General features: G+C 47.4%; 1 protein-coding gene and 1 long non-coding RNA gene across 6 annotated transcripts in view; one reads left to right on the top strand and one right to left on the bottom strand.

Moving 5' to 3' along the window:
- ZFHX3 (zinc finger homeobox 3) overlaps positions 1–13,085 on the bottom strand; it is a 264,815-nt gene extending 251,730 nt beyond the window's left edge. The window contains exon 1 of the mRNA XM_050772654.1: positions 13,026–13,085. The gene's annotated coding sequence lies outside the window, so the exon portion shown is untranslated. The remainder of the gene's footprint in view (positions 1–13,025) is intronic.
- Positions 12,788–17,616, top strand: LOC126943784 (uncharacterized). Of its 5 annotated transcripts, none has more exons than XR_007721848.1 (6): positions 13,634–13,831; positions 14,050–14,793; positions 14,886–14,969; positions 15,199–15,318; positions 15,413–15,740; positions 15,941–17,616. It is a non-coding gene; the product is annotated as an uncharacterized LOC126943784 (long non-coding RNA). The 5 variants fall into 5 exon arrangements; XR_007721847.1 differs by having other exon boundaries at positions 14,050–14,289; positions 14,687–14,793; positions 15,413–17,614; XR_007721846.1 differs by lacking the exon at positions 13,634–13,831 and adding an exon at positions 12,788–12,875 and having other exon boundaries at positions 15,413–17,616.
- Positions 17,617–21,506: the final 3,890 nt, after the last annotated feature.

The following is a 21,506-nucleotide window of genomic DNA, read 5'->3' as shown; positions in this document are numbered from 1 at the left end:
CTGTTGTAACAAACATACTAGCACTCACAGGAATGGATGAGAGTGGGGCTGTCCCTCAAGGAAGTGGCCCATGCCTTACCTGCCACTGCTGGTCTTCTGCCTCTGGGAAGGTTTTCACAGTCACGTGAGCACCCCCACCTGTATGCCAGGAAGCAGTTTACAGAACACTGGCACCCCAATGTCACAGTTCTATCTCCTAACAATCTCATGAGCATGTCGGGGGAGCTAGGCATTTCTGACCCAACCCGCTGTGTGCAGACTGAGCCTGCAACCCTGGACCCCAATAAATGCAAACAGCTGGTCACAGGGGTGATGGCTGACTCGGTTCCATCAACAGAATGTCTCAGAAGAGCACACGGCAGCAATCTCTTATTCCAGAGCTGCACCATCCACTAGGTAGTCACTGACCCCTTGTCACTACCGAGCCTATGACATGTGGCTTGTCTGGATCGAGATGGGCTGAAGGTATAAAAATACAGGATTCCAAAGATTTGGTACAAATAAAAGGGATATAAAATATCTCATTAATAGTTTTCTTAATATTGATTACCTGTTAACATGATAACCTTTTGGATATACTGGGCTAAATATATTATGAAAATTAATTCCACCTGTTTCTCATTGTTTAATGTGACTAACAGAATATCTGAAATTACCTAGGTGGCTCACACTGTATTTCTACTGCATGGTCCTGTTTCAGAACATCTGCCTGGCTTTCAACTTCAGATTCAGGCAGGGTTCTAACTGTTCTCGGATATGACTGAGACAGACATCTCTTGTCTGTCTTGAATATCTCCCTAAAGCTACAATGTACTGGCTTCCAAGTGATACTTTTAATTGAGCTGAACAATCTTACTATCCAATAACCCACTGCCAAGCTCAAGTATAAACTAAGAAAAAAGGCAAGGTCAGATGTGCACCCAGAAGCTAGACCAGCTCAGTGGGGTGACAACCTCTTCCAAAATTTTCTCAATCACTTCTGAGACCCACAGCGTGCTTTTAAAAAACAGAAATAGGCCAGGCACGGTGGTTCACACCTGTAATCCCAGCACTTTGGGAGGCCAAGGCGGGTGGATCACTGGAGCTCAGGAGTTAGAGACCAGCCTGGCCAACATGGCAAAACCCCGTCTCTATCAAAAAAAAAAAAAAAAAAAAAAAAAAATTAGCCAGGCATGGTGGCCCACACGGGTAGTCCCAGCTACTCGGGAGGCTGAGGCAGAAGGATTGCTTGAACCCAGGAGAAGGAAGTTGCAGTGAGCCGAGATTGTGCCACTGGACTCCAGCCTGGGAGACAGAGCGAGATCCTGTCTCAAAAACAAAATAAAAATAAGTCATTTATTGTGGTTTAATACCAGGACTACCCACGAGGCTTGTCCAAAAGTAGGCTGTCTCCTACTGCAGCTTGATTTCTTACTATCAAGAGAAGACTTCTCCCTTTTAACTGCCCTTCTGTAAAATATGCCCAGCAGGAGCCTGGTGTCCACCTTCTCCCCCACCCCATACACACACACCACACAGCACATGCGTGTGAGCGCACAGGCTCGCTCTCTCTCTCTCTCTCTCTGCAAGTGGGGCGGGCTGGAGGAGGAAGGTGCAGGCAGCACAGATGTGGCCCCTTTCCTATTAGAAAGTCCCTATTCTGCCACTAGGGATCACAAGGCCAGTCTCATTTCTCTATGTAAATGAACTTTTTAGCCACCTCCTCAAAGAAGAAAAGCGGCACAGATGCGGAAGGCCGGTCCAGAGGTACACAATTACAGCCATTTGCATTCCTCCAGCAGCCGGATTAGCACAGGAATGTGCTCTGCAGCTTGGTGGGGGGAAAAGGAGTTTAGGAAGAAAGGGATGGGTGGGGGGATGTATTTCTCCCCCGTCTGTCCATCCAAAGCGCTATGATACACTTCCACTTCTGTGAGAGTCAGAAAGTGGAAATAACTCCTGCTCAGCTTCTAAAGAGGGGGAGGGTGAAAAGGCCCAGGGATGGGGAGGGAGGTGGAGGTAGAGGGAAGAGGAAGAGGAGGGGGAGAGGGGCCGGGAGGAGGGGGACTGCGTGTATTAACGGAACTGCCCCTCCTGGTGCTTTGATCCCCTCGGTCGGTCGCTAGGAGAAACCAACTTCTCTCCTTGGGTTAATCAAAACCAAATTACTCAGGAATGCGGCAGGACAGGTCTGAACTTCCAGGTCCCTTTGTCTTTGAGGATTTAAAATGAAAAAAATAAAATTGTTGAAGCAGATGGCCGTGGCCTACTGAAGAGGTGAAGCGAAGAGTCTGAGGGAAGTTCGACCACATCTCTCACCCTCCAAAAAAAAACACCCGCAAACTTCCTATGCCAATTTATCAGTTATTTTTGTAGACTATGTCCAAAAATCAGAACTGTCCATTTCATCCTTACTGCTGCCCAAATAAAAAACCCTCAGTCCACCCTCCCATCAACTATACCTTATCAGAGTACAAATAGGAAAGAATGCCAGATTTAAGATACACCCGTATATCACCACCCGACTATTAAAAGCAGAGTCCACACTAGCTCAAGAACATACGTTTTCCAAACACAAAGTTTGGGAGTATTTTTCAGTGTAAATTTCTTCCTTAGGAATACTGGGGTAAGGAGGTATTCAAATATCCGGTTGCTATTCAAATGCATCCATGAAATGCCATGGTCACTGTAAAATTCTGCATCTCTCTAAGTTCTAAGAAAAGCGGTTTTTTGGGAATGACTCAGAGGAGAGATGAAAGATCCCACTGAGTAACATAAGATCCCACTGCTCATCTGTCGTCTAGAAAAAGCGAGAAGCCTGCCACCCAGGGCTGTTGTGTTTACTAGGAAAGTCTGCTGGGTGTGCTGGCCAGCCCGGCGACAGTTTCAATAAGTCAAGAGGCAACAGGAAAAAGCTGACCTCAGAGATGAAAGAAACCTGGGGCTTGGAGCTATATTAAGGCCTCCACACCTCCTCCCCGGCTCACAGCTCTGGCAGGCTTGTGGCACTGTACAAGATGTGGGCCTGCACTTCAGGCTCCTGGAAACTCTAGAATGCAACACCCCAGTATGTGCTATCATTAGGGACAGTAAAAAGTGACATAGCCCAAGGCACCCAGGAGCAGAAATATGAACAGCCCTTTGTGTATTATAAAATGCTGCTATGCTTCACTGTAAAACCTGGCCAAACCCCAGGTCCCCCACCCACCCAAAAAAGATAAAATAAACAAACAGAGCACCACCGGTTAAGCTATAGAGCCAGGATTCAAAAGATAAAGTGAGGCCAACTCACAGCCATGACTACCAGCTTGCCATAAATTGTACCTGGCCCCAGGCATACGGTTATCTGGGAAGCTGCACACTAACTTTTAAAATACTCTTCACCTTATCTTTAAGCCCAGTCAAACACACACATACATCACCCGTCTTAGATCTCAGCCATTAGTATTCCATTTAGACTTTCCAAAACAAGGTCATCCCAGAGGGTCCTTCCCCTCTTTCCAGTCACAGCTGTGGACTTTCATCCCCTTGTCCAACAAAAGGGAACTTGTACACAAAATTAACCTGAAGCATTAGTCTGTGTGGTGCGAGAGTCCACGGGGCCCTCGGAATATTGACCCCGCCCCCCCGTCCTCCCGCCACCATCCAGGCTCAGCCCAAGATCCTGTCTAGAGGGCTTCCCCCGTGGAGGCCGGGGCAGCTTCCCTAGAGATTACAGATCCTACCCCTCCAGCCTCTGCTTCTCAGCTGCAGCTGTGCAGCCAAGGAAGGCCTTACCTTTCAGAGAATAAACACAGACAAGAAAAAAACTTCCTCCCTGACTCAGTAACAGTAGAAAATGACCTGACGTCATGGCTGCAAAGGACCAGAATCATCCCAGAAGTAAGCCATCCAATATAATGGCCACAACCCCACGCGGCTCCTGAGCACTGGACATGGGGCTGGTCCTGAGCTTTGAGACGAGAACATCGTGATGAAATCGTGGGTTGCAGAAAATATCTGTTTTAAACTTAATTCCACCTGTTTCTTTTTACTTTTTATGAATGACTAGTAGGAAATGTACAATTACATATGAGCTTGTACTCTCTTTCTATTGGACAGCACTAGAGAGGTGAAAATGTTACCACCTCAAGTGCTAGCATATTACCATGCTCTAAAAGGAATGACTCTACCTTTTTATTACTATTACTATTATTATTATTATTGAGTCAGGATGTCATTCTGTTACCCAGGCTGGAGTGCAGTGGCGCAATCACGGCTCAATGCAGCCTCTACTTCCTGGGCTCAAGCAATCCACCCATCTCAACCTCCTGAGTAGCTAGGAGTACAGGCATGCACCACCACACCAGGCTAATTTTCATATTGTTTTTGTAGAGACAAGGTCTTGCCATGTTGCTAAGGCTGGCCTTGAACCTCTGGGATCAAACCTCTGGGCTCAAGAGATCCTCCTGCCTCAGCCTCTTGAGTAGCTGGGACTACAGGCACATGCCACCAAGCCCAGGTAATTAAAAAAAAAAAAAAAAAAAAAAAAAAAAGAAGAAAGAAAGTTTGTAGAGACATGGTCTCCCTATGTTGCCCAGGCAGGTCTCAAGCCCCTAAACTCAAGCAATCCGCCCGCCTCTGCCTCCCAAAGTGCTGAGATTACAGGCTTGAGCTACCACGCCCAGCCCAGATTCTTCATTTTTAAATGCCAAAAAGTCCAATGTAAAATTAAGCAAGTAGGATCATCTGATATCAGGTGGAATCACATAGGCAGAGGCTGCTCAACTCCTGGGCTGCAGTGAGGGTGTTGAAATGGGGGGAGGGGCCGGGAACCTGCCATTGTTTTAGACCAGGATAAGCAAATGTAACCTCTATTTCAGGTGTTCTCAACTGGAGGCGATTTTACCTCCCCAAGAGACAGTGGGCAATTCCTGCAGACATTTTTGATTGTCACATCAAGGGGAGAAGGTGTTACTGGCATCCAGCGGGGAGATGTCAGGGATACTAAATGTCCTACAATGCACAACGTGGCCCACTCCCCCCAAAAACAATTATCCCCAAACATCAACAGTGCTAACACACAACGAGGAACGGACCAGGCCTGAGGTCCACTCAAGTATATCTCTTTTTTTATTTTTTTATTTTTAGTAGAGATGGAGTTTCACCACGTTGCCCAAGCTGATCTCGAACTCCTGAGGTCAGGCAATCCTGCCTCGGTCTCCCAAAGTGCTGGGATTACAGGCGTGAGCCACCGTGCACAACCCAAGCCCACTTTTAATACTCAGATGTCCGGGGGCAGGAGAGGACACCCTTCTGCAAAATGGCTTCTCTCCAGAGCTCAGAACTGGTCATAAGTGTGAGGGGTATAAACAATGTGAGGAAATGAAAATACGACTAATAATTTAAAAACTATAATCGCTTTGTCGCCAGACTGGGTTGAGTGTCAAGGGTTGATATGTCTGGGCAGCTCTATTTTTCAAGCTAGTAGGTTAAAATGGGGCTTAAAACTCAAAGCAACATAAGGCAGGCTCCCCCTCAAGCAACGGTATGCTTCTAACAGAGTCTGAACCCGGGGAGTCACCGGCATGCCCAGTTCACCATGCCTGACCACACAGGCTAGGCCTGGGTTCCTGTGACAGGCAACGGAGCAGCACAGGAGCTGTGATGGGGCCTGCAGGTACAGGAAGAGGCCAGGGCAACCGGCGGGCGAGGCCAAGACAGGAAGAGCGTGGTGCTGAATGAGAACAGCCCAGCCAGGCTGGGAGGCCGATCAGGAGGGGGTAGAGGGGAGGCACATGATAATTAACTCTGCAAGTTGATAGTATTTGCATATAAATGCCTCCACAAATCACTACAAACAAGCCAGGACAAGTCAGGCCTATTAGCATATACAAGCCAGCCCGGGAAGGCCTCTCTAGGTGGGTCATTGAGTAGGCTGCTCACTTGGAGGGCCGCCTGCCAGCCTGGGGAGGGGGACCGATGGGGAGGGCTGGGGCAGATGGGGGACACTATCTATTTCCGACTCTTTCACTTCCGAATACGGTTGCAAAGATGTCAAAAGGAGTTGGCTCTATTTCCACCCCATGGGGAAGAACAGAAGAATTGCTGGACCTTTTAGTTTATTTCTTGCAAGGTGGTAAGAAACGAAAGGTAGCAGAGGCCATCAGTGGCAAAGAAAGAAATGAAAAGGGCGTGGAGATGGCAGCTAATATCTGGAGAGGCTTTTCGGTATGCGAAGTGCCGTGAAGCCCTGATTCCTATTTCATTTACTTCCCACTATGAATGTAAGGTATGCATTATGCCCATTTTACAGATGAAAGAAGTGAGGCCCAGAGAGGTTAAATTACTGGTCCAAAGTCACATAGCTCGAGTCTCCCACCAATGGCCTCAGCAGAGGGTGTAAGGCCCATAGCAGAGGAAAGAGCAGAGGCCGCCTTTCCAAAGAGTGGGCTTTTTTGATTCACCTTTGCTTCTCCCATTCACTGTGAGTCCCCACTTGAAGGGGATTTACAAGCAGCACTCTGGTCCTCAGCCAGACCCTGCCCTGTTTTATTTTGTAATTATTTCCTACCTTCAACCAATGAGGAAGACCACACCTCCCTCCAGTTAGACATCTGGGAGTCTGCACCAGGGTTTCCTCTGTCACCCGATTTTTCCACTGTCTGGATAATTTTTATAGTTTCACCAGGAAGGGCAAAACACATTGACAGTCCCTTTTCAAAAGGTGTAAAAGTTCTCTGCTTTCCCCAAATATACTTCTGGATTTCCTATCTGTTGGAAAAACCAGCTTCGACTTCCTCCATTAAAAAAGGGTGTGCAGGGCTGAGGGGACCCTATTACTGTCATTTCTGCCATTCTTTACTTGAACAACATTTTTAAAGTGGGCAAAATACTATCTTATGAAAAACGAACCAACAGGGGTCCAGGTAACACGCATTCGTGTAGCCAGGAACACAGATTGAAAGTCTCCATCAATGCCCATCTCAACACTAGTCAAGATTCTGTTAGGACGGAGATGGCATGTAAAAGCAGTCGCTTGAGTAGTGACACCAACCTCCTGCCGCACACACTGAAATCCATGGGCCTCTTCCAAAGTGTCCAAAAGTGTCCTGACACTTTAACATTGATGCAGATACTCCACAGAAAAACAGCAGCGCTGTTAAAAGGGAAGCAGAAACCACTCCCCCAGTCAAGGCCAAATGTACATTAAGAACCAAGGCCTTGAGCCAAAGAGCATTTTAGGAAGCAGGGCCTGAAATGGTGGAAGAGGCTTGCATTGCTTCTTGAGTAGTTAAGAACAATTGTTTAAAAAAAGAAAACAGAAAAGTTGGGAGATGGAGAAGAAAGGCACCCGTGTGTTCCTCAGCAGCTTGCATGGGACAGATGTGTTGGGAAGAGAGAAGTCATCGGACATAGGCCACTCAGAGACTGGAAGCATGGGGAGCAGCTCAGTTCACGTCTACACATATGTGGTTTTTATAGACTTTCAGGAGTTTAAACGCTTCTGAAAAGCGCTGTTTGGATACTGAAGGGAGACAGATGTCGATATTTGAACAGGCACTTATATGACTTTTTTGGGGGATGCAGGGCTGAGGTCAACTATCAGATTAAGCCCCTTGGTCTTTCTGCACTCAACTAATCTGCCTCCTGCCTCTCCACTAAGGAGATTCAAATGAGAAGACAGAGAGCCACTGCCTCTGAACTGGAATTTTCCTACAGAAATGCAGAGCCTATGATGGAGATGGGCACCAGGAACCATTTATCCAAAACCCAGCCTAACCGATACACTCAGAAGACGTTTTCTCCAGTCACACTCCTGGATGGAGTCAGGAACAACCAACAAACAAGCAAAACTGTTCTTTTGCCTCCTCCTTCTTAAAGGACCCCCATCAAGAAGCCTACACATGACCCCTCCAGTGTGTAAGCCCCAGTCACGCCTCACCACCCCAAATCGCCCCAAGTACTCAGTCCCACTCATTAACTAACACTCTCTCCCATATGCACAGAACAGGGGGTACAGGCAGTCATTGACTCCTGCCCTAGAAGCATGGGGCCAGGGGTCTCACTCCCAGATCAAAGGTTTGTGGCCAAGATAACTTTCGGGACAGTGGATGAAATCAGCGGCAGATGAAAACTCCACCACGTTTTTCAGAGTCCAGTGGAGCCAGTTCTCCCACTTCCAATCCACGTCTCCCTGCAGACGACGGAAGGTGATCCATACATTCCTAACTGCGGTCCCAAAAGACCCACTTAACAATGAAACTCCAGGTCACCATTTAAGAAAGCCTTTAAGGCCCTTATATGATCAGCTTCCTCCCAGAAATCAAGCAGAATAGAAAGTGAGAGGCATCCCAGCACCAGCCCATCTTCTCAAGGGTTGGCCTTGCAAGGGAGTTTCAGTGGCTTCATCCCAAACCACCAGCAGCCAGGAGTAGGGGTGGGAGGGCAGCAGATGTTCTGCCCGCCTCACTGGAAGCTTCAGACCTGACTCCAGGGAGGGAAAAGGATGGACACATCTTAGAGGCCACACATATGTTAATACCAAAGCTCAAAGAATGCACAGTGGAACCACCTAAGACCTCCAGGACACAGCAAGCCAGCAAAGGCCCCTCTGGGAAGGTACACGTCAAACCCCCCACGCAGTAACACTCATGTTGATGAGACTGCTGTGGTGACCCTCTGGTGGACAGGCAGAGGGGGGTCACCCAAAAGGCAGATGCAGCCCAGGCATTTTGCTAAGAGGCCAGAAGCCTTGCTCCAAAATGAGGCTGAATTTGCCACCTCGCAAACTTTCTATGTCTCCCTCCCTGTTTGTATTTGAGCCGTTATTCTTGTAAAAGCAAGAAACTCCATGAATGAAGGGTGAAAGAAAGGCAGAAACATTAAAGAAAAAAAAAAATCGCCTTTAAATGTTAAAGGCCAAAGTACTTTCCTTGGGCAAATAACTCTCCAGAGACACCCCCGTCACTGCCGAGACCACGGCCTTGTCCTCACCCACCTGTCCCCTGGCCCAAAGAATGAAAACCAGAAACATTCCACTTGTTTCCCTACTTCTGAAGCTTCAGCTCAGTGCTGCTGTCAGTCGGCAGTGAGCCTTGCTCTGCACCTCTGTCCTCAGTTTCTGTCCATATAAGAGTCATTTACCATATTAGCCCAAAGAAGCCCTCCAACATCTGACTGCCACTTTGCACATGTTCAAAGAGATCAGTCTGGCAGTCAACTTTAAATCATAGACAAAAGCCATCTGACAGTTGTTGATTTTGTAGTGCTTCTCTTTAATCTGGATTTTGAAAGTAGCTTGCCAATGAGCCAAGATTTCTGCCTGGGTCTCTCCCTCGGGGCGGTTTGACACAACTGTAGCTTCTGTGTGCTCCTTTCTCAATCTGAGTGGCCTAAGGACACAGGACACTGTGCTTTGGACAGAACAGGCACCCTTTATGATTTAAACTACCTCCTGCCAAGGAATTCCCTTGCCTGGATTCTATTAAAACTGGGTTCCCATTTCCCCTGACCACCGTTTTTTAACTCAGGCAGAGGACGGGGGTTCTGAGCTGTGCTGTGATTTCTAATAATAACCATTACCACCAAATTCTCGTACCAGCGCATTTGGATGCCCCTATGAAGTTAACTGTAATGGAATCTGCCTCCCTGTTGTGTTTTTACAGTAACGCCCCCATCCTGGTTAATTGCACCAGCCTTGGGAACCAGAGCAAGCCAACAGGCCCAAACATCACAGAAATAGGGCAGGCGAACACCAAGCAATCATTTCAATAACAAATGAAAGTATAAACCACAGCACACACTGTACTTCTTCAGGTTACTGACAGGCATCTTCAGTGTGCGGTACAAGTGAGTGTGAGATGGAGTTTACATAAGTTTTTCAGGCCAGAATCATTGCTGCCTACTTGCAAGTCAAGGCTAAATCCATCGAGCTGAGAAACAAGTGAGTTACTCTTAAAAGGTGAGTGTTTGTTTGTTTGTTTTGAGACAGAGTTTCACTCTTGTTGCCCAGGCTAGAATGCAACTGTGCAATCTCGGCTCACTGCAACCTCCGCCTCCCAGGTTCAAGCGATTCTCCTGCCTCAGCCTCCTGAGTAGCTGGGGTTACAGGCATGCGCCACCACGCTCAGCTAAATTTTGTATTTTTAGTGGAGACAGGGTTTTTCCATGTTGGTCAGGTTGGTCTCCAGCTCCAAACCTCAAGTGATCGGCCAGCCTCGGCCTCCCAAAGTGCTGGGTTTACAAGGCATGAGCCACCATGCCCGGTCAAAAGGTAAGTTTTATAAAGACAGCTCACTTTCTTCCCCTTTAAATAATTCAAGCCAGTTCCGTACCCTTTTACAAAATGTTGCTTAGTCACTTAAATATTTACTTTTTCAGATGACACTGTTACAACTCTGCAATAAAAATAATTTCATAGGTAAGGGTCTGCTCTGAGCCCTCAAGTATTTCCATATTCTGATACTTTGTAGGCGGAAGAAAAAAAGCTGCTACCCCTGAAAGATACACCAAAAAGGAACAACTGCACACAGTGACAATAAGGACATGTTTCCTGGATGCCAGAACTAAGCCACATCACCGCTAGCCCCAGATAATACTTTTCCAGCAGTCTGTAATCATAGATTTATTCTAATGAACTAACCACTTTTGGGTCACCAAAGATGAGCCAGGCCGGTCCTGGGAGTGTCTAGCAAGCATCATTTAAAGTCATAATGATGAAAACTGAAATCTTGCTTATTTTAGCTCCTTGCCACTGGGCTGTCCAATTGGCACTGAGTTGACACAGCAGTTAAATTCAACCTCAAAGCAGCAAGAAAGCAGGCACTTCACTGTCCTGTTGCGCAGAGCCAGGCAGGGGCCTGTGGAGAGCACCGTTTTACTTGGGCCTTTCCAACCAGCCCTTAACATTCATTTGTGCTATCGAAAAAAGGAAGGAAAGGAACCAAAATTAAGTTTCAGGTGGTTGGGGAAGCAGCATGGATTTATATTATTAGTATTATTATTCTGGAATAGTTAGCAAGTGTTTCTCAATAGTTCCCTGTTCATCAATACTGTTTTCTGGAGAAAAGGAAAACAGTAGCTCTAGTTCATAGAAAGTATAGCCACTCAAAAAAAAAAAAAAAAAAAAAAAGTGAGAAGGGGGGTTGAGAAAGGGAAGTGACCCACGTCAAAAAGACAGAAGGTCTCCAAGTCACTTAATTCCTTGTGATTCTGAAAGGGCTGTTTTTAAAGTGTAAAAGTGCTCGCTTCTGCATCTGCTCCATGTTGTTAAATAACACTTGTGTAATTAAATAAAAGAGCCAAGTGTGACCCCAGCCCACTCTGAGAGGCACTTTACATGCTTTCTGAAAACTATGCTGGAAACACCATGCGGACAACTCCTCAGTCCTGTAATTTAGGAAAGGGAGACAGAAAAAGTTTCTTTGGGCCATCATAGCTACACACTCTCTGGAAGGGTGCCTGCAATGAACGCAAATACAGGTGTGCAAACATCCAGGTATGTACCTCTCTCCAAAGACCCCATTCTTGAAACCCTTCAATTATTTGGAACCGTGGTCTCCTGACTTCCCTCACACCTCACTTTTGCCTTAATTGTTTTTAATGTTTGAGTAGTAAGAGGGATTCCAAATCTCAGGGTGCCAGTGGCTGTTCTGATAACAAGGAGCAGACTCACGTTCCTTGCTATGGCCTGTCTCGATCAGGTTACCTTGGAAGGTGTATGTTTTCCTACCCAAGGCAGTCCTCACCACAGCACTCACACGTTCTCCTCCAGCCCAGCCTCCTGGAACTCGTGATTTTCAGGGTTTCCCTTGAAACCTATCCAGAAACCACAGCCATTAACTGAACATGAAGATTTGACACCTCCTGAATTTAGGAATGAGGGGACTCAAGGGGCCAACTCTGCAAACTCGCACCTGCTGCTTGATGGCAATGAAACAGAATTTCCCCAGCTAGGGTGAGCTTTAAATTATACTCTATTTATTTAGTGACTTGTCTCCAAGGATCTCAAAGCATAGAGAGAAATAAGATGACGTGTAACTTTCTCACAATATACCTTCAAGGCTTTGCCCTGGTACATTCCCACAAGAAGGCCCCAGTCTGAAGGAGAGGCCTTCCCTTTGCGCTCAGGCAGGGCCATCTGTCCTCTCTGGGGTTATCTGTCAGTGGCTTTTTGGGAGTCTTCAAGGCCTGTTAAATGATACAAATAGAGGGCGGGGGGAGGGACGACCCTCCTGGATTCACCTGCTCACGGCTTTCACTTAAGCCAGTTGAACACATGAGGTGCCACTGTGGCACACAATTCCCTCTTAGCACACACCATGCATTGAGCTGCAGGCTTTGCCCTCCAGGCCTTTTCCTATCATAACACAGGTGTGTCCAAGGCAGAAAAGACTATTTTCCAGAAGGTTCATTTCCCTCCAAGCCTACAATGCTTCTTTTTGTTGATACTGTTTTTCTGCTACTGACCTAAACATAGGCATTCCTCCTCCTTTAACAGGATAAAAATCTTGACTCTCTCCTTTGCATCAGCTCCCCATCCCGCCCTGGCCCAAGGAAATAAATGCTCTGACTTTTCCAAGAGTGCAAAAAAACTAAAATTAGAGGGTGGACAAGATGCTCTCCAAAGGTGCCCTCCAGCTCCAAAACTCTGATTCTCCCTTTAATTACTCCACAAGTGCATTCTTCACATTGTTTCGAACTGACCAGTGACTTCTCCAGGGCTGAAAAGGGTGCATTTTTAGGCGGAGGCACCCAAACTTCTAAATGACACCAGTACCACAAGCATTCAGAAGGCAGGAACTAATCCAAAAGCAGACTCAGGAAAGGAGAAGGGAGGGGAGGACAGAGGGAAGGGAAGGAAGGAGGAAGAGCTTTACTGTGTGCAGAGTGGAATTTAGGCGCTCTCACCCTAGGTAGGTGGCAACTGGAGTCTGGGAGTTCAAGTGCATCCAGCCTTCCCTTCCCCCACACGCCCCAAGAGAATGGGAAGTTCAGCCAAGACTCGCAGCACCTGCCCGCGGCTCCAGGCCGGCTGCGCGGACCCGGAGGGAGGCTGCACTCACCTGGCACACCAAGCCTCCACGCACCTCCGGAGGGAGGCGGCACTTGCAGGTCCGGGGGCCGCGCCGCCATGCGCAACAACGGGAAATTCCAGTGGCACCCGAGCCCCGAGCTCACCCACCCCAGGAGGCATGCTCCCCACCTCCCGCTGGCCCCGGGACTCGGAGGTGGCTCTGGTTAGGAGCAGGGGGCCCGGAGACAGGGGAGGGGAGCTCATGTTGGCGGTGGGGCTGGCGGTCGGCCCGTCCCCGGAGGGAGGTCCCCGGGGCGCGGCGGGGATTCACCCACGGGGCGCGGCGCTCGCGTCCCGGTCCCCGGCCTGCCCGCCGCCGCTGCCGCCTCCTCTGCCGCCGCCCGCCCGGAATCGCTTTATGTAAATGAAGCCCAACTCGCAGTTTGCAGCACGCACCGCCCGGGGAAGGGGGGCGGGCTGGGCGGGGGGCCTTCGGGGATCCACATTACACAGCAACAAAGCGGAAGGTTAATTTGAAACTCACAGCCCCGCTGCCGCTCGGCTCCCCGGGCAAAGCCTGACATCTACAGTCGTGCCGGGCGCAGGCCGGGTTGCTCGGCGGCGACCGCGCCCGCCCGCCCGCAGGGACCTGGGGACGCACAGGGACGCGCGGGGCCCGGGCGCTCGGCTGCGCTCGCTCCGCTCCGGGCGCGGGCCTTGGGGCAGGCCGGGGGACCCGCGCACCCGCCTGGGGCCAGGAACCCTCGCTGCTCGGCCTGCGCCGCCCGGGGAACCGGCCCCGGCGGGAACAAAGCCCGGGCCCTCCCGGAGGCGCTGACCCCTCGCTCATCAAAGGTCAGGGGCCGGCCTAGAATCGGGCAAGAAGAAAGGGTCGCGCCCTCGGCCACTAAAAGGAGCCTGGGGCCTCCGAACCGGAGCCATCGCTCCCTGGGCCCCGTCCACGTCACGGCCAGGCCACTCTAGTATGGGGACAGGAGCCAATGTGGACAGGAATTTATTGGAAACACACACCCATCCTATTAACTGCTTTACAGAGCACTTCTGTTTTTCAGTTGCAGAAACTTATAAAAACATCCCCCTGTTCTCCGTTGAGAGTTAAGGATAGTTTTTGAGGCCAGAGAAAGAGAAAAGAAGGAGAGATCACCAGAAAGAGAGGAAGAGAAGAAGTGGGAAGAAAAGGAGCTGCAGTCTACAATGGAAGCCTCCAGGCTCCTTAGCCTCACCTTATAAAGCCACATCACCGCAGAGATAGGAAAGATCGTGCCCTTTCCCAGGGAGTTTCTACCGCCAGGGTAAGATTTAAACCGGCCACCCCAGTTGGTCAAAGCGATTGCTGGGCGCCTTTCTATCTCCCTAAGTTCACCTTTTCCAGTTGGTCAAAGCGATTGCTGGGTACTTTTCTATCTCCCCAAGTTCACCTTTTTTCCATTCTGATCTGCAAGCTAGCCCCAAAGAAATCTCACCGGAAGTTCTCTGTCCTCCCTGTCACAATCCCACCCTCAGTCTGAATTTACTCCCGATTCTCACAGCACAGAAAGGCACCTGCTTTTACCCTTTCTGAAAACCACCCACCCAGGCTGGCCTTACAGCCTGGAGAGTCTTTTCCTCGGGCACAATAATGAACCATGCAAGTGTCAGAAATATAATCAGCTCAAGAGGAGAAGAGCAGTATGTATGGAATTGTATTAGCATGAGGCACACACTGACTCGGGAGAAAGAGGGATGCTTAGCTGCTGAAAACCATCCATCCCCGTATAGAAGGCTTTCTGCACAATGTAATTTGGGTTCCGATTAATGTAAGTATCTAACCTGTTGGGTACAGAGAGCCCTTCTCTACATTTTAGTCCAGAATAGATTCTGGGAAAATTTCCTTTTTTCTTTTTTTCAGCTAAGACCCTGAGAGAAAAGACTGCCTCCAGGGAATCATGTCCGATTAGGGACAAAGGAGGGCACAAGCCCAATTCAGTCACACGTGAGAGCGCGGGGCAGGGGTTGGGGGGTGGTAGGGTGGTGGTGAAGAGCCAGCAGGGAAGGTGGAGGATGAGTTTGCATACCAGACTATGGTCACTGCAGAGCTGCTTCCAGACCACCTGACTTCAGGCCCAAGAACAGGTGGTGGTTTTAAAACACACTGTTATTTATTTTGGCCGTATAAATTGAGAACACCTTAAAGAAAACAATTAATAATTTAATTGAAAGAGTGACTATGAATAAGACATGAAGATGATGTATGCTAGCAGGACCGCAAGCAACGTGGCCCACAACGCAGAGATGCCTCTGGCAATCTCTTCAAGAAAACGAAGATTCCTTACCTAGGATAGGTAAGGCCCTGCTGGATAAATTAAAGACAACAAGAAAATGTTGATACTCTCAGAAAATCTAATTTTGCTGCTTTGTCTTCACTTTTATTAACAGGGGACAACCTCGTAATCTGATGACATCATGATCCTGGTAGGCCCACAGACAAATACCTCCAATAAAATAAAAGCGAGAAAGCCCAAAGAACAAGCTATTAAAGTAACCTGGGAGGATGCAACAGTGCCTGGGCAGAAGGCCCGGAGGGGATTTGCCCTAATACTGCCACTGTCCCAAGAAGCAGACCCTGCGACCTGCCTCCTGCACTTCAGAGGCCTGACAAGTAGAACTGAGAGTGACCCTGAGTTCCTTTTCTTTATCTGGCACCAGCTACACACAAGATGAGGCCTAGTCAAGCCTGCCTTTGTTCTAGGCAAAAATTTAACAGGTAATCCACAGGCCAGTGATCTATGGCCTCTGTACATTATGGAAATGAGGGACTACACACAAGCGGGGTGTCACCTCTACTAAAACTCATTTTCCTTATTCATAAAAACAAGACCTCTTCAGAGGGAACTGGCAACTTCTGCACTTACATACGAAATCGGGAGTTTCTCTGAAATACTCCTTGCAAATTCTATCCTCCAGCTCTGGAAGCCCCGGCTCTTCGAAGGGCAGCTGCCTGATGTTAAACCCACGGCCTACCCAGCAGTGACAGCCTGACATTCTCATCGCTCCATCCTGAACACTGCTGACAAATAAACCCACTCTCAGAAAAGGCAATTCTTCCCTCGCAGTTCTCCATACCCAGTCTCGTCTCATCTGGAAAGCGTAATTGGCAACAGCCGAAAGGATAAATATTTAAAAATAAATCAGGGAGCGCTAACCCCTTCCCTACTCCTCCCCTTACTCACTCTCCAAGCCAGAGGCCTGCCCCCTAACACTGAGCTGGCTGGTAAATTACAAGGATTCTACCGAGCCAAACCTGCTTGTCTCTCTCTCTCTCTCTACACATACACACTTACTAATGCTGTATCCTTCCACTTTTGCAAAGGTAAATATGATCTCTAAGATACAGAGGATGTCAGCATTCTGACTTCCAGCTTAACCTGGGCTCTCTTTTCACAGTACAGCTGGGTTTAAACAGATTTGTGCACCCTTCCGGGTTCTTCTATTTTTATTAAATTATATGTAGACATTGATTTTTAAAACAAGTGCTTAAATAACCTGGAGGCTTTAACAAAGAAAAATCCAGAAGAGGGCAAGAAACAAAAACAAACGTTCCTGAAATAAACAAGGAACCATTTGGAGCTGAATTTCGCTCCATGGCCTGAGTTCACCCCATGATTTTGAGGCAGTTATATTTAGGGGCCTGGTACCCGCTGGGTGGCCGGGCCTTCCTGGGTATGGAACAGAATGCAGACCTTCCTCAGAACAGCTCACATTTGCCTTCATAACCATTGGAAGCTGGTATGCCAAGGCCTGCACACAGATGTTTTGATTCACATTTTTCTGCTGAAGCCTCAAGGCCTCCATCCATCCCTACAGTGCTAATTCCATAGATTAATTTTTACCCCCAAATCATAGGTGGGACATTATCTAATTTCCTTACCCACCCTCCCCAGCTCAGGTGCTAAATCTGTCAATGATATCCCACAAGAAAGACACAAATGAGTAACTATTTTTTAAAAGCTGTGATTCGGGAGAGTTTTTCTAAATTAATTTTAAGTTACAAAGCCCCAAGTTTTAAGGAAGCCAAAATAAAGAAGTTGCCTTAAAACAGCTTTACGTGTTGCGTAAAGCGCTCTTTCTCGCTCCTTCTTTTTTAAACAAAAATATTATTTCTGAAAGGGCAAAGGGAATGTGCCATGCAAGACTTTTATACCCAGGGGGATTCTTACATTTGTGTTTCTAAACCTTGAAATTGAGAATTTTAATGAAAAGGCGGACAGATGCTTAAGGACAGCATCGCAATCTGGGTCCATACATTACAAGAGAGAGAGGCGCTTTGTTTGGGGCCAAGGAAAAAGAGGTGGGACTCCTATTTTGTTCATAGGCCATCCCCACCGTCTGACACATCCCTTTACAGTCAGTCTGATGCTAACCACTGAATTCTTGGAGGGGAAGCAGGTTGGAAGGAGAAGAAAGGAAAAGGGAAACAGAAGAGGAAAAGAAATGGGTGAGGGGATACTGCCTGTTTATATAAATTGTAGATTTTTTTTTAAAAATTCTCAACACAGTATCCATTGCATAGTATGCACCAAGAGCACTTTCACACGTGAGTTAAAACGATCCATTAAATGCTATATCGAAAGTACAACAACCAGGGTTGGAGTTTTTTGTTTTTTTTAATGAAGAATTCATTGAGGTTTGCAGTTCTCCCCTATTAAGTTTCTAAGGATGGGGCACAAGACACGAAGATAGACAAAAGATGACCTTTTTCATGCTTTCCCCCAAATAATTCTGGAATCCTATTTTCTTATCTTTTCATTTTAGGGCATTTGGGTTCAAAAATCTGTGCTAATCTGACTTCAGAGCCCCCGAGCTGAAAAATTCACATATCCTCCAAGTCAGCCAGTGTTTTAGAATTTGGATTTCTATTGAGGCTGTTCCAATCGCCAGTGAGGCCTACGGTAAAAACGTGCTTCATGCTGTTTCGTTTGTCTCTCTGCAGACAAATAGAAACTGTGAAATTTAAAGAATGGATGAAAAAAAGAAGTCTAAAACAAAGAGGTTAAAAAAAGAGGACAAATGTTTTTGCTTTTCTGTCTCCCCGGAGCAATTGTTTGGGGAAGTCTGCATTGACAATAACCATGAGAAGGCCATCTAAAGGCGATGCGCACACAAGGGGACTCCTTGCCTGCTGCCTTTGGTCTGGGAGAAAAAGTACCTTAGCTCCGTTCTCCAGAAACAAAAGGCCAGGGCCACGGAAGGGGGAGAGGTGACAGGGGCTTTCACATGGAGCCAAGTGTCAATGCTGGTTCATTTTTCACCCGTCTTAGTTGGAAAGCAGCTCAGGGAACTTCCTAATGACTGCTTTTCCCTCTCTCCCTATTATTTCTAAACCTAAAAGAACAAAACAATAATATTTTTTTTAACCTAAAACCCATCATTCTATTAGAGGAAAGCCTTTGGGGCCTATGCAGTCAGATTTTCCTCTTTCCTTTCCTCATCCTACTTTTTTTTTTTCCTTTTTGGAGGGGTTTCCAACTGTAGATCACATGGAAATAAGAGACACTGGACATTATAGTCATTTTTAGTAACACCAGAACGGCCTTTATATCTACGAAAAGGCAGGAAACGGGGAGAAAACACACATGTACAAAAAACCCAACAGGGATAGAAGGCAGTGGTGGGGAGGCTGCGGGGGCAAGGCCTTGAAACACTTTCTTTTTTTCACAGCATGAAGTCCACTAATGCCAGCTTCAGATTTGCAACTGAATCAAAGTCTCTGAGTCGTCATTACAAGGTTTTTCGGTGGGTGGGGGCATGGAGAAGTGGACAATAAGGATGTATTAAAGACACAGACAAGGTGTGGCAGGGGCAAAGTGGGGGGAGGTGTTACAAAGAAAGGAAGCTGAGATGAATCACCGCGTGCCATGAAAATACCAGGGCGAGTGGATGTCGGAGTGTTTAACCAGATTTGAAGCTGGAAGCATCTTCCCCAGCGGGCAAACCCTAGGACGAGGCACAGCCACGCGACCCTCAGCCTTTGAACCCAGACCTGGCAGCTTAGGAGCACACTCCCTCTTCCCCAGGCAGCCACAGGCTCTGAGCTGAAAGGCAAGGTGGGGGTAGGGATGAGAGGGCCCTGCAAAGAAGAAGCACAATCAACAACTCAAATATGAACGGAAATGACGTCAGCAAAGTGAAGGACCTGTTTACTGCAGATCAAAACAAAACAAACTTCCAAACCTTTTGTGTACACAAGAGAACTCTATAAAAAGCCTTCCTAAAATGTCACCAGGGTCGACACATCGGCATCCTCACAAGAAAACGCATGACAGTTAACCATGGGGGGAGGGGGGAGGAAAGGCACTGAAGGGAAGATGATCTGGGGGGCTGGGGGGAGGAGGGATAAAGCCAGAAGGAGCCAAAAACCCAGTTGCTACTGCCCCCTCTGCTGATCCTTAATATTTATTGGTGTTTATAATCTAAAAGCCATGCTCCACGTTTCACTTAATACAAGGCCAGACAGTGTTGTCTAATGAGGCAGCATTACAATCAGCTTGTAATACTGAATTTTTAATGCTGCCAAGGATTCTGTTACATAATAATATGAAAAACAGAAGCTGAAAGTGGGCTCGCAGGGGACGGGACATTCGAGGTTCCAGGCAGGCGAGCGCCACCAGCCCGGCTCCCCTCCCCCACACCCGCCCCCCTACTTTCTGACGTGCAATCAACCCTCCATCCCGATACAGGAGGTCAGTGTGGAGACCAGGAGGATTTTTCTTAGGAAATCCACACTTTTCATTATTATTATTATTATACTCTCATCCGAAGTTATAGCTCAAGAGTTTGAATTCTAGCTTCTCTGGGGTTAGAGGTCTAAAATGAAAATTAATTTTTTTGGAAGAGGGGGCAAAGAGACAATACAGGGGAGGAGAGGGGTAGCTTATTTTAAGCAAACCAAGAAATTTGAGAGAAAAATTACAGAGAGAGAAAGATCTTGGGGGGGTGGGGAGGGGATAGACGTCTGCCGACCATATTCACAGCTGCCGCACTCAGTTTACATTGGTGTAATTTAAAAGCATATATATAGCCGCCGTTGCTCCTCTCTGTAATACCCCAACACTGTAAATCTATAACCACTGCAATGATTTAGTGATTAAAAACATGATAACATATTGTGTAACTGCAAACCACAGAAACCCTGCCAACTCTCTCTCTAAGATAAAGGGGAAAAAAATACAGAAAATGTGTTGCTTGCAGCCATCTTCCTAAACCCCAAAAGATTTTAATAAAAGAACCTATACAGCAGATGAATTGGAAAGGGGTGAGTGAATTCTGTGTGAAGCCAGCAAAGGGAGAAAAAAAAAAAAAAAGGCAGCTTTATGTGGGATTCTTTTCCTTGTACTAACAAATTACGACCTAAACATGCCTTTTCTTTTCTCTCTTTTTTTTAATAGTTTGTTGTAACTGGAATAACTGGTCTTGTGCACTGTCTTGCATATTCAAAGCTGCTTTGTAACCGGATCTAGAGACCCAGCCTTATTTGCCTGAACTCAATAGGGGTTTTTTCTCCCCCTCCTCCCAAGTTTTGTTTTGGATTCGGTATTGTGGGTTTTCTGTTGTTGCTGGGAGCCTATGTCTATGCAGGCAGAGGCTCTGCTGCCTTTAAGCCACAGACCAAACACCTGAAAGGGGAGGCACAATTTGTAGAATGGCAGGAGGAGCCTAAAATATACACCAAAAAATAAAATCAAAGCAGCTGTAGGGGTTTTGGCCTCTAAGCAGCTGACCTGACCCCGTTCTGTATATTCTTTTATTTCCCCATTGCAGGATTCCTGCACCTTGGGTCAGATTCAAACTCAATGTGACCCTGAGGAGAAGGCAGTCACAGAGCGCTGGAAAGCTGCTCCATATTTAACAGGGGTGGGGGAAGTACGTGCATATGCATCCAGACTCCCCCACTGAAGGCACACGGTGCAGGCGTACACACGCACGCACACGCACAAACACACACACACGTCAGGACTGCCAGGCCAAGGGGCCAGCTCCACCCCAGTTTCCTTGGGTCACACCACTGGAGAGCCTGAACTCTCCTTGCGGGCCCCCAAAATCCTCATACCTACAACTCTACATACACACACACACACACACACACACACACACACACACGCAGAGAACACCACTCCTCCAGAGGCTTTATATGTTTAAAAAGTCCACAGATCTGAATCGCCTCCTCTCTGGACCGGAGCAGGGCAGTTTATTCAGAGAAATCAATAGGAAAGAGCATTTGCAAATATTTATATAAGCCCTGTGCGTTTCAGCATTAAGTAATTAAAAACTAAAATCCAAGGAGGGGGAAGGGAGACACACAGACAGAGGAAGGCTGCTGGCCTAGAGTGGGTTTTCCTGCCCACACCTCATCTTCCCAAACCGCAATCCTTTCAAAACTGACTCCGTGTACACTTTTTACGAAATCCTCTTCGTGCACCATTTGCTAGACTATTTCAAAATCATCTCCAAATATGGATTCACCTACCACCAA

This window comes from Macaca thibetana, chromosome 20 (genome assembly GCF_024542745.1).
Source record: "Macaca thibetana thibetana isolate TM-01 chromosome 20, ASM2454274v1, whole genome shotgun sequence".
NCBI classification, from domain to species: domain Eukaryota; kingdom Metazoa; phylum Chordata; class Mammalia; order Primates; family Cercopithecidae; genus Macaca; species Macaca thibetana.
The sequence above is the reverse complement of the archived record's forward strand: the minus strand, read 5'-3'. Positions and strand labels throughout refer to the sequence as shown.